The sequence below is a fragment of the Aotus nancymaae genome, unplaced genomic scaffold (genome assembly GCF_030222135.1).
Source record: "Aotus nancymaae isolate 86718 unplaced genomic scaffold, 86718_ANA_hifiasm-v0.15.2.pri h1tg000022l_1, whole genome shotgun sequence".
NCBI classification, from domain to species: Eukaryota; Metazoa; Chordata; class Mammalia; order Primates; family Aotidae; genus Aotus; species Aotus nancymaae.
The window spans coordinates 20,096,135-20,109,802 of record NW_026988435.1 but is presented as its reverse complement, the minus strand read 5'-3'; the positions used below and the strand labels follow the sequence as shown (position 1 = coordinate 20,109,802).

The window sequence follows — 13,668 nt, the reverse complement described above, 5'->3', positions numbered from 1 at the left end:
TCGCAGACATTGCAGCAGAGCCCCGAACTCGGGAGGCGGCGGCGGAGGAGGTGGAGGAGGCGCGGCGAGGCGCAGGGACGACCCGGCCCCACGCCCGCCCGCCACCCGCGCGCGCCCGTCCGCCCGTGGCCTCGCGTCCGCCGCTGCGCCGGGAGCGCCGCTGGTCGGAGGGAAGAGCTCACCGGGGCGCCGGGCCAGGACGGGGCGGCGGGCGCCTTCGCGGACCGAGCCTGACGGAGCCGGAGGCTGGGAGCCGCGGCGGCCTCGGGTGAGTGGCGGCCGCGGCTGGGGCGCTCGGAGGAGCCGGCTCTGGCGCCGCCGGAAACGGCCGGGAGTGCGGCCCGCGGAGGCGCTGGCTGGGCGGGCAGGGCCGCGGGGGCGTCGGGGCGGTGGGGAGGGTGAGTTTCCGGGGAAATCCTGCCTCCGCTCCCTGGGATCTCGCGGGGGGCCGGGGCGGCGGGGGCGGCGGGGCCGGCAAGTTGTGGAGTGGCCCCGGGGCTGCCCGCCCGTCAGTGCCAGTGCTGGGCGAGGGGGCGGCCGCCGCGTGGCCCCTGCGCGGGAGCTCGCGGGGCCGGATCGGGGTTGCGCCCGGCTCGCCTGCCCTCTCGGCCCCGAGCCCCGGGCACCGCTCGCCGCGCCGCTCTCGGTCCTGCTGTCCAGCCGGATCCGGGGCGGCGCCTTTCGCCCGGGTGCTTCCCTGCTCGGTGCTCGCGGGATACCTGGCTGGGAAAGTGAATGGGAACCGGGACCGCTCGCCCGGCCCCCACCCGACCCCAGGCCCGCTCTGCCCGCACTCGCCGTCCCCTCCTGAGGGCGAGGCTCACGGACCCGAGGCCTCAGCCATCGTTTTACCCGGAGCTGGGGGTCGGCTCCCATTTAGGCTGAGCCCCGTGGAAGTCCGGGGAGGCTGCCTTTTCTCCCACATTACCACTATTGAATATTGTTTTACGAAGGTTCCCGTGGACGTCTTCTGCACACCCTCCCAGCCCTTCCAAAGTAGTTTCTCAGTTTTAATCAGGAGTTGGTGTTCAGTCTGAAGGAACAAAGGAATCAACTGTGTCTTAGAGGCGGACAGGCTGGAGTCTGTGACACATGTTGATCTCTGAAGCATTCCAGGAGTTGCTACCTTTTATCACGTCAGTAATTGGGTTCTGAAGGTAGTAAAAGAAGAACGGAATGATAAGCACTTTTGCGTTTTAAAAATATTCTTTAATGGCACATTTTACTTCGGGGAAAAAAGAAGACGTTTTTAGGTACGAGGATTTTTAAAAACTCAGTTGGTGTAACTGAGTTAGAGTTTGTCTCTGGTATTGTAAATGATTACATGTGGGATTGTGAAGGAAATTGTGTCCTTAGAGGCAGAGAAGCCATCTGTAGGTGTCCACAGTAAAAATGGTTGTCGGGTTATATATGATGAATGCTCTTTCTATTTCTTGGGGGAATTTGTGAAGCAAGGGGCTTCGGTAATTCATTCTTTAAAGTTATGAATTGCACTGAACCTGCTTATTAGTGAATCATAGGTTTAGTAAGTGGGTGGCATTATTCAATGTTTAATCATCAGTTTTCCACCTTTGTTGAAGAGATAGTGAAATAATAGACTTTTTAAACAAACGGTGCTTCATCTGCCTGGCCCCTCAGTGTCGGTTGCCGCCTGGAGTATGTTGAAATGTTGTTTTTAACTTCCAAGTAAGTGAGTTGCTCTGGTTTTGCCCAGCAGTTCGGTATCGTCGATAGGGTTTATCTGGTTCAGGGAGCAGTAGCTTCATCACCTATAGTAACTTTTCTTTGCCTGGGTATAGTTCCTAGAGACAAAGAAGGAGAATCAATTAGTGGAGCAGATACTGCCCTGCAGTAATTATAGGACTGGTTGCCCTAGTCTGTTTCATTCTCTGGTGGAAAAGACCCCTTTCCAAACTTACCCTTAAAAGTGCCCTAGGAGTGTGAGTAAAATATACATCAAAACATAAGGAAAAAAAATGACTGTTTGTTGTTGATTTTATTCATATGAATTAGTTGAAAATCAGATTTAATGCCTGTTTTGCATGCGTTTCCAAACTCTGCAGAACTTGGATTTTGCGAATTTTAACACCCTAAAATACTGTTAACTTTGCAGTAAGGTGTGAAGAGACCAAAGGCTTTTCTGACTCTTGCAGTTATAAGTGCAAAACATCATGATAAAAAATAACCTATACCACCACCTAGAGTCTGTTTGTTAGTTTATTGCTCATGAAGTTTGCTTAAATTGACGTGTCTGTTACAGTTCTGATATAGTCGAAAATGATTAAGAAGTGCTGGCTTTCAAAAGGCCATCCAAGAGAACAATTATTTAAGTAATAAATAGCAAGTGCCAGTTTAAATTATTCGTGCCACCTTTAGAATTGAAAATTATGACATATCAAGTTGAGTGGGCTATTCTCCAAGATATTAATTCAAAAGATTTTAAAACAGAGTTCTCGGCTTGTGCACCAAGGCAGTTCTGATTCCTTAACAACTTCCGCGATGTTATCAGAGATTCAAGAAATCTTCCAAATCAGAAGCCATTAGAACTTTTTAAAGTCCTAATGAAACAAAAGCAAAAATATAGGAAAGCATTACAACTACAGAAATTCTGGAAATTCAGAAGTTAAGAGAACACAGCCTATGGCAGAGTTGTGGTTGAGAGATGTGAAAAGTAAAATCAATGTGAATTAAAGTGGTAATCTGTTTTGCTGGTAGTCTGTATGTGGTAAAGCAGTCTATTAAATGAGACACCTTAGGGAGGCAGCTTTGTTGCCATGTGGCTTATCACATTGTCCATGGAGGAAGTAATGTTCCTCCTTTAAGTGGTGTAGCCTGAGAGAAAGATGGCCTCCAAGATCTTTAATTAAATACCAGTTGAACAGAAAGAACTAGAGCACTGTATTAATTCTGTCAAACATCACTATTTTAGAACATTGAGGACAACTAAAAATGAATTAACTCATATCTGAAAGCAGAGTTTGATGGAAGGTGACAGATGAGGCAAAATATGCCAATCTAATGGAACAAATAAGATAAGGAGATATGCCATCCTTGACTCTAGAAAGATCAGAGGGAAGAAGATTATTGTTAATTGCACAGATTCTATTGCAGACCAGTGCTGGAAGACAATGCTATAGAAGTAATTTTAAATCAGAATGGCTTAGGATATATGAGGTTAAAGGAATTCAGCTTTTAATTTTAAAACGTTAAAGAACGTAAGAAACTTAAAAGCTCACGTTCTAAGTGTTGTTTGGGAAAAGCAATAATAGTTTGGTATATCAGGTTAAAAAATAGTTTTGCTCAGAAAAAGTTTAAAATACCTAATTTTTGTCAAGGAAAACGTTATTCACTTTAAATTGTGATGGGGCAGTTTTGCTTTTCACATTTGAGATTGCTTGATACAGTTAGTTTTTAATGTAGGTTAGTAAGAGAAGAAGAGTTCCAGTCTCTCCCCCACCCTTTCTTTCCCTCCCTCCCTTGCTTTCTTCCCCTTTTCTAAAATAAACAGCGTCTACATCTTTGGATATTTTCTTCCATGAAAAGTGCATTAGTTGCAGCTTTCCTCCTTGGCTGTGGTTGGGGTGAAGTTTCTTCACTCTTGTACTTTTTCCTTCTGCCCCTTCAAGTGATTGATACACAGTCAGAGTAGGCTTTGTTTTGTTTGTTTAATAATGATTTACTCTTACATGGACGAAGAGTGGGAAAAAGCATTTGCCGTTCTAGCAAAGTCCTGTATACCTGTGTCTTCCAACTGGAGACATATTTTCATTAAAATAATCTTGATTACTATTGAAAAGTCAAAGAAAATTTTCAACAAGATAAGCTCGGGGACTTGCAGGATGTATGAGTTTGAATCTGTGAATTAAATAGTTCAAGTTGCATTTTCTTAAGCTGTAGTTTTTTTCAGGGACTTCTGGGGCAGGGGGAATGAGCAAGCTCATCCTGTAGTATTTAGATAACACAGCAATTAGAGAAATGTAACACCAGTATGGTCACTAAGACTTGAGAAGGTAAAAACCAGGAGTGTCAGATGGTGAAACGGGCCTTTGGAATGGAACTGAAGATTATGTCGAGAGGTTGGAATGAACAAAAAGTAAATGGAGGAGAGAGATCTAGTTTCTGTATCCTATTTGCATCTGATCCTGAAGCAGGGACATGAATTGCTGATGGTAATGGATTCTCTATTCTCTTTTATGAGGGCAGCAATATTATATAAATAGTGGTTGTTTGAGGGAGAGAAATGACAGATTCCCCACTTGTGCATGTTCACACTTTGTTTTGAATGTCTCTGAGATGTATCTAACGTAGAGGATCAAAATTGGGTACCACCGTGGAATCAGGAGTTTCACTTTGGAGGAAAATGAATTAATATTAGATCACTTTTTCTTTAATCTTTTAAGATCTGAAATTTTTCAAAGGGCTTCATCAATAGAGAAAACAGTGTTCTGAGTGCTAAAGTTTGAGTGGTAAACTGGATAATTCTTTTATAGGATCTCTGATAAAGATAAACAGTGTAAATAACTGCAGAAAGAGTGCTTTATTCAAGCACATCCTATGATTCATGGTAGGAGGAAAACTGAGACCACAGAAACTCCTGAAGTCTTATTAGGGTTTCTTTGCAAACTAGTATATGAATGCCCATCTGTTGTTTTTTTCCTTGAAATTTGGTGTTCAAGTTGATGGATACTGAATGTTTAGGATTCTGAAGATTGGAGTTTATTTAGAACAGAACTTTTCTTGTTTTACTATGAGTTATGAAATGCAGTTTTAATTTGTTGCAATACAGAAACTGAGATGAGTAGCGATTTATACTAACTTTTGTCACTGTTAACGGCACATACTCTATATCATGAGCCTTGAAATTCAAATTGATCTCTACACTATTTTGTAAATATTACAAATGAAGCATTACAAAATTTGTGGTATTTTAGCTTATCAAAATGCACCTGAAACAAAAAGTTTTTCTAAAGTTCTTAGAAGAATAGGAGAGAGTTAAAAATGAATTTGATATATTTTATCATTATGTTAGGATTTTGTTAAAATTAAAACCTTGAATCATGCTAGGGATTAACATTTAGTCTAGAACGCTAAAAGTAATATAATGTGAAGCAGATTTAAAGAATTTACAAGGCTGGCAACTCAAAAATAGAGGACAAAAACTCGGGAGTTATGAAAAAAGGATCCTCTTAGTATTAAGATTTTTAAAAAATCTATAGACAGTTTTAAGATAGATTGTTCTTGAAGATAATAGGATGAATAATTACCTGCTAAACAAATTATGAGTCATATGATTCTTTTTTTGGTTGAAATAATTTCAAGAACTCCAGCATATGTTGCAACTTCGGCTGGAAAGGTGATTGTGACATACAACCATTCATTCATTCTCCCCTCTCCTTTGCTCCTTCCCTTCCTTCCTTCCACTTTTAATACATAGGTCTGGGGTAGTAAAACAAAAAAAGAGTTTTGTTAAACTTGATAACAGAATTCTCTGACAGGGTTAATAGTTATGTTCGAAATTCAAAGCTAGCATGGTTCACTCTCCCCAGAAAATGTTTAACTTCTTACACCTCAGGGAATAAAAGCTCTAAATTAAAACTTATCTTGCCTGTTTAACTTTGTGTCACTTAGCAAAAATATCTTTAAGGATGGAAAGAAGAGACCCTATGTGCCTTAAATTCCAAGGCACTGTGTGACTAAGCTCAGAGTTTCAATAAATATTAAACTAGAATCCAGCTGGGAATTTGAGTCATCAGCTTAAACTACTCCTGGGACCAAGACGACTCTGGTTGACCTGATGTTGGTGTTTACTCAGAGCTTTGGTGGAAAGGAGCCTCTCACCCTTGGACTTCTAATTAAGAAAGTAATTTCTTAGTCACTTGTTAAGTGATAGAGCTACTCCTTGTTTTCAAGCCTGTAATTTGCTATAGGATTGAGCGAAACAGAGAAACTAAGGAGTTTGGAGCTTCTGCTGTTAGGAGTCTGCTTTATTTTACTTTTACTTTCTTATGTAGCTATATGAGGGTACTAGGTAAAAGTCTCGTGATAAGCTTTAGATACTTAAGAGAAAAGCTTAGCTGAACTCACATATAGTGACTAAGATGGCTTTCCTCATAGTTACATGTTTTTAATAGTTGAGTTTGCCTTTACTCTCCATAACACATGCACATGTTAAATATGTTACTGCATTAAAAAAGTATTTCATTAGTAAGATGAGAAATTGTTTATGTACAATATTGAAATAAGAGTAGTAGTATGACGGTGTGTTTGATAACTAACAGGACGCAATCAAAATTTGAGAATTAGAAGTTCAGAATGAAAAAGGGACTTCTCTCTTAAGGAATCTATCTAGAAGTTGAGAGATAGGAAATGTTTACCAGATTGTAATGGTTTCTGAAAAGCATGCTTTTTAAGATTTTTAATTCCTGAATTTATGAGTTTATATTATAGTAATCTGTAATAGAGCAATAGATTTATACGCTGGAAAAGAAACAAATCAAGGGAAGGAGAGAATGCACAAGACCATGGAGGACATCAAGAAAATGTGTTTGGAAATATGTGAGACTCTTCAAATGGGAAATAAGAAATATCCTCAAAAGGAATTAATCACAGTTGCAGTTTTTCCCCTAAAGGGGCTGTTTGCACAATGGGTCATGTAGACTCAGGTTTGATATTTGAAAAACATATTAAAAATAGTATTCCTGTTTTGTTATTCCATGTTTATTTTTCGAGTTTAGGTTCTGCTACTAAATCAAGATGATACAGATAAAAGGAAAGCCGTTTTATCTCCCCCAGCAGCATCTGTTGAATAAGGGGGTTAGCTTTGATTTCTAAATTCTAAAATTCTGATTATACAGCAGTATATGCTGTTGTTGACAGTCAACAGTAAAGATTTCAAGCCTGTGGTTTTAAAAGAAGAAGAGATGATTGGGTAGAAACTTGAAATACTAAGAAGTTGTTTAGTTACTTGCCTCTTGCCTTTTCCTGTTTCGTTGGGAGGGGGAGCAGTGAAAGGAAGAGCATTGAATGTTTTGGGGCAGCCGTTTTGTGCCAGACATTGTGCTTGAAGCTTTACACACATTTTGTCTTGCTTTTGTCTTTTAATCCTTTCAATTCCCCTGTGACATATAGGTATCATTTTCCTAGTTTAGAAATAAAGAAACCTAGTCTGAGAAATCCAAGAGTAGTTAACTTGCCTGCGGTCACGTGGCTAATTTCATTGATAATTTCATTTTCGTTAAGAATATGCCATTGTTCGAAGAGAAAACCAGTTGCCATCTGATTTTCAGGAAGCTGTTAAAAAACCTTGCTCCCAACCTGGTAGCCACAAAACTCATGCAGCATTTCCAAGCCTCGTAGCCTGGATTCTCCAAGACCAGGCTCACTGGGAAGGCACACTGTTGCCAGTTGATGATTCTGCAGCAGTTTATGCTAGTTCTCGAAGCACTGATGTGCTGCTGCCTGCGATGCACTGGAGAGAAATGTAGTCACCAAGGGCTGCCACAAAGGCTCTTCCCCCTCCAATGCTAGCTCTTGTGAAGTGTACCACAGAATTACTGCAGTGTTATTTGAGGTAGTGAAAGCAACTATGTTTCTTGATATAATTCATTAAAATAGCTTGCCATGGTCTTAATCTGAGTGTTCCCAAGGCTAATTATGTTTGTCCACTTCAAGGAGTGGTCGTAGCAAATTCAGAACCACAGCTCTTCCTAGTTGAAAAGTTAAACTCTTGACTATTACACAGTTCTTAGCATGATTTTTTTAAATTACCCTATCTTCACTCACAAGAATTTTGTTAAAGACTATGCTGTGCTGATAAACTGGTCTCTGAAATGCAAAGAGGAATTGACAATGCATTTGTGAATTGGAAGGAAGTAGAAGTAAGAGATGAGGAGTAGTTGGCTTTATTTTGGGAGTAGGCTGTGGTCAGGAGGGAGATTTTTGAGTTGGGGAGCTTTGTGGCACATAGTACATTTTTAAGTACATACCAGGTATGTGCTTTTATTGTTAAGGCCATGAGACATGGAGTTATGAGTTTCTCCACCTCCTTTTACATGCCTCATTTAAAATTTATGGAATTTTGAACCTGAAAGATTCAAGCTGAGTGGTTCCCTATACCCTGAAAGGTATAGTCAAATTGAAACTATATTGGAGACACAAGGATGAATAATAAGACTAGTAAACAAAATATTTTCTAGGGTGCTTTGGATTGTGAATTGTCAAATCATGTTGGAAAAGCAAGAGATTTGTATAAAAGCTGCAAAGGAAACATTTTGTATCTATCTTTTGTTTAAAGAAAACATCATATTTTGGCCAAATAAGAAAAAAGAGAAATTGTCAAAGTGAACAACATGGAGGAAAGAATATCTTTTTAAAGATCAGGTATGAACTTATATGCCTTTAAAAAAATGAATTAAAATACACCGAATGTATGTGATGCCAAATATAAGGATTGAAAACAGTCTTTTTTTATTTTACCATGTGATTCCTTCCTAATATTTTGATGGTTGATATTGTGGCAAAACCCAAGGCAATGCATTGTTAACTTTTGCTAAAAATCTACTTTTATCTGTCCTGGTAAGTCTTGACTGACCTGAGTCAAAGTCACATTTTTTTTTTTTTAACTTTGAATTTCTTTTGCTTGGACTTTCACAAATTGAAGTGATTTCATAGAATGATTAGATTTTCAGGTTGGAAGAGAATTTAATAAAAGGTATGGCTGCTCTGGATTTAAGCACACTTATCTTAGAAGTACCTTGTCCTCCCCCCATTTATCAAACAAGTTAGTTTATAGATGCATCTTTTGTATGGAAGAGCACACAGTTAGTGTAGACTGTAAATAAGATAATGATAAAATACTGCCATTTAGTGCTTATGTGCCATTTTCTTTTCTCTTGGGTTTCCTTCTTTCTCTATTTTTTGTTTCATCTTTACTCTGTTTTCCTTTTTATTTCTTAATATCTCATTCATACTTGTTTTAATTGCCAGGGGATCCATGTGATACAATGGGGTAAATGATTACTTATCTTCCGGCAGTTTTTGTTGTGGTTAAGTTAAAATGTCCAAAACAGTTATTATCTGCATTTCACAGAGGAAAGAAATTGAGTCCTTAAGAATTTAAAGAAATTTTGAAAGTCATTCAGCTAGCCGTTGGGTAGACCTAGGATGATGAGTCAAATCTTGATTTATTTCACACTTCTTAGTTTATTTTTGTCAAAGCAGTCTCAGAAAGAGGTGTTTGTGTCCCAGGTGTTAAGGAATAATTAATAACCTTTGATGATGGATCCTGTAGTAAAATCCAAGCTAGCCCCAAGAAGGGATCTATAATAATGAGAACTGGGTCTTGGGACATAGAATGAGAAATGGCTGGCTGCATCACTTTTGTTCTAGTACATTATTTTCTTCTCATGGTCTTCATGAAAGTCTTAGGATTCATTGAATATTCTAGTAGTTGAAATGTAATTTCCAGGCTGAGAATTTTAAAAAAAGAAGAGTACAGTTATGTACATGTGCATGCAGTGGCATTGTTTTACATGTTGCATACATTTGGAATTCTATTTTAAAAGAAACAGGGAAGCTTGCTATTTGTAGATAAACAAAGCCAGATACCTTTAGTTGACCAGAACACTTACAGGCCAGCTCTACTTTTAACTGATGAGTAACGTTCTGACACCATTAATGGAGGTGCTTGGGTCTGTTGGTTCACCTGGGAACATGTCCCAAAGGTTACGCACTCTATTCTTTTATTCTCTTGAGAAAGGTAACAAATAAGATGAGGGGACACTATATGGACTAGGGGTGATAATGTGCTATGAACCAAGTACACATTGGTCTACACCCCTAGAAAAGTGAGTGAGAGAGAAGAAACCTATCTGTAGACCTTTTCATGGGCCACACTCTGGCCATGTTCCTGACTTTGGTGAAACAAATTGGAAAGGAATATTCTCCCTCTTGGGACAGTGGGCAAGGGAGTTTGTAGGCTTACTTCTGTCCCCAAGCCTCTAACAAGATCGGATTTTCTTTCACAGTTTTCTGTACACCCTGATTGTGAAAGTTAAACTTGTGTTATAGCTGTTTTCCTTGGTAGACTGTGAACTCCATGAATAGGAGCTTATTCATCAGTGTACTGTTGGTCTTGTAAGTGCTTGGCACACAGAGGGATGTCTATAAGCATTTGTTGAATTGAACTGCACCAGCCCCAACCATTGGCAAAATTTGACTCACTTGGGTCAGGGATAGAACCTTTATGTATTTATACATAGCAGCTGTTAATTATTATGCATAACTTATGAATAATGGAATCTCTTGCACATTTCTTTAGTTCGTTTAAATTAGGACTTCTAAAAGAAATAATATTTTTTCCTTAAAATTTCTCATCTTCTTTCCAAGCATATTAAAAAAAAAGTGAAACTAACTGTTAGTGACATTATAATTAATTGGTACTTGAAATAATTTGTTCAGTAATACTACATTTCTTCAGAAATACACAAATTATAATATATTAGAAAACATGTTTAGCAAAATCTTTGGGGACAACATTTTTTTTTATATAAGAAAATGAATCAGAATATTTCTAAAGCCATCTAGGCAGTTTCCTTAGCTTCACTTCCTGGAGTCAAAAGGACCCACCATCTGGGCACATTTAACTGCATTGGATTTGATGGCCTGGGAAGGTAGAAATCTTAACATTTCACATCTAGAGTTAATTTTGGTGTGCAGTAACCTTAAAAGTTAAGAGAGGGTATCAAGAACAATTGATAATTCAGAACTTGGTAAGTTATAGAACTTGAGTAATATATGAACCCCTTTTATATTTTAAAAACTAAAATTTGCTCTTCACTAGAGGTGAATTACCTATTAGAACACCATCATATTTAACTACATTAATAACTGCTGGTAGGAGACAGAAAATATTTTGAAATGGAGCTCAGAGATTTCTAGATGAGAAATTTATTTTAAAATGCTAATGAAAATATATAAATTACCTGGATATATATTTATAACATTGATTTTTAACAGATGCTCTTAAAATAACTTTAACCTAGTTCCTTGCTTTGTGAAGACAAAGGTTTTGTTTTTTTTTTTTTCTTTGTTTTTTAACAAAGGTAACTTTATGAGTTTGACAGTATATTTCCTTTGGCTTGTATTTTTATGTATTCACATGCTTGTAAATCATAACAAAAGAAGAGCAAGCTAATTCTTGGACTAATGTATGAAGTAAAAGGGCAGAAAAATGAGCACATTTACTGTTTATGCACTATGTTCTACTGTGTGCTTTCTACCAGTGCTTATCCTGAGTTCCTGAACCACTTTTTCCTTCATTGTTCCTTAGTGTCAGTAATATGTTATAGAAATGCATGAATTTCTATACCTTAGTCGTGATTGTGAATTTCCCACTGTTGGTTTCCTCAGCAGACACTCCAACTTAATTTCTGTTTCATGAACTAAAACTTGTAGCTAAGGCACGATGTCTGATCGAAATTGACATTATTATCCTTTGTAATGAAAAGGGCAGATAAAACTAAAATTGCTGTCGTTGCCCCTGATACAAGTGTTTGCTGAGCTTTGACTACTCATCCATCCGTTTATTTTACATTTTACACATCCATGGGTATTCCTCCCTATAATGCCAAGGAATGCTTTTCTTTGAAGGCATCATTCTAATAACACAAACACATTCCCTTTGAATTTTAAACTCTTGTTCTCTTTTTTCCCCCTTTAATAAATTATCTCATTGAGATTATTCATTGTTTTGTCAATACTCTAAACGATCTTGGTTTTGCAAAATCATTGTATGTTCTATTTAATGGTATGTTACTTTAAAACTGCAAAGTTTAGAGTTGGTAAAGGCAAAAGATAACAATATTGGTTAATATTGAGAATAGGTGAAAATGGGCCTTTGGGCAGTCAACAAAAGTAAAATTAAAAAATGACTTTAAATCTTTTGAAAATCTAAAGTTAATATACATTTCTTCACACCGATCATAGAAATTCAAATTTTGTTTTGTTGCTAAACTTTAAGTTGTTTCATGTGTCACACTGAGAATGTTAAGAATATTTTTTTTTCTAATTGTATAAAGTAAATGGAAGGAAAAATAACAGTATATATCACTATGTAGTAAAACTAAAATATCTTTAACGATTGCATGTTAGTTCGGACTACATTTAATTTTATTTTAGAGTGAATTCGAAAGTTTTTTTGATTTTGTGTTTTGGAATTCTGGTTAATATGAACAGCAATTCGTATGCATACAGGTGTAAAAAAGATATATTTTAAAAGATATGATGTGTGAATTTGTCCAGTGAGGATATGGAGCAAGTTGTAATTGCCTTCTGTAGTTTAAGTCATTGGTTCTATTGAATACTTGTGTGAAGTATGGGGAAAAATCGTGTTTGTACATGCTACCTTGTGAGTGTTACAGGATTTAGTAGTTCTCAATGACCATTGTTACTTTTCAAAAGGTAAAAATGTAGGGAAAGGATAGGATAGGAAGTTTTGATGTGTGGGTGGGGAAAGGAATCATTACTTCTCAGCTACTGAAGTCACCATTTATTTTGCTTTAGGCCTCTTTGCATAGCATATTCTAGAGGATGACAAAGTATAATTTGAGGTGAAAATATTAGTATCCTTAACATACTTCCAGGTGGTTTAATTATTAATCAGAAACACCATGGAGAATAAAGAATCAGAGCTAGGGATTACATAGGTTTTAGTGAAGCTTTGCCATGGAAAAGCTATGAAATGGGTGAGTCATTCAGCATTTCTTGCTTCAGTATCAGTGTTACTTCCAAAGTGAGGTTTTACTTCCAAATGTATTGAGTATCAGGGTGAACAGAACTTAGGGCTGGGAGGATGTCCCTTATGATTTTTTTAGCTTGGCATTTAATATTTTACAGCAAAGTTTTTAGCTTAACATAATTGAACTTGTACTAGATAGGGTTAATAGGCTAGAACAAAAGGTCAAAGCATAAGGCATTAGGCTTAATTAAGGGAGAGCAGGAGTGGCAGGAGTGTGTGACAGTTAAATGGGTTTCCCACAGACTAATGTCGGTTACAGTGCAACCATGCCTCAACTTAAGTGGGTTATTTTGTGCAAAGGGCAGCAGTGATTAGCAGTTTGACATGCCAGACACTTCTGGCCAATCCCATCTGTTTTAGAGGTTAAAAAAGCACACCTTTATGAGCTGATGGATTGATTTGTGTGCCCGTCTGGTAAAGATTAGAAGTCCAAGGCCAGTGCAGTAAATGTCAGTTATAGAATATTATACTTTCTTGGTTGGCTCATTGTTTTAACCGTCAACTGTTTTATAATGGGGATAACTGCTGTTTATAGAGTTAAATGCAAGATAGGTTGGGGAATAGGTGAGGGAGGAAGAAAAGTATTTCCTAGATGAACTTGTGAATTAACATATTCCATAGCAGGTGTTCACATTTTAAATCGAGTGTTATCTGAGCAACACTGCCAGTCCAGGATTCAATTTTGCATACAGAATTGGTAGATTTGTTTATTTAGGTATTTCTTTTTAAAGGTGTAATAATTTTTTACTGACCTCCTGAACAAGGAAAATAAAATGAAAATGACACACACACACACACACACACACACAGAGAGAGAGAGTTCTGTGCTCTTTTATGTGGTCAGTCAGGTGCATTAACAAGAGGAAACACAG

General features: G+C 38.2%; 1 protein-coding gene across 1 annotated transcript in view; it reads left to right on the top strand.

Annotated features, from left to right (window-relative positions):
* The first annotated feature begins 205 nt into the window (after positions 1-205).
* The window catches only part of NRIP1 (nuclear receptor interacting protein 1), a 104,148-nt gene continuing 90,685 nt past the window's right edge, over positions 206-13,668 (top strand). The window contains exon 1 of the mRNA XM_064380044.1: positions 206-268. The gene's annotated coding sequence lies outside the window, so the exon portion shown is untranslated. The remainder of the gene's footprint in view (positions 269-13,668) is intronic.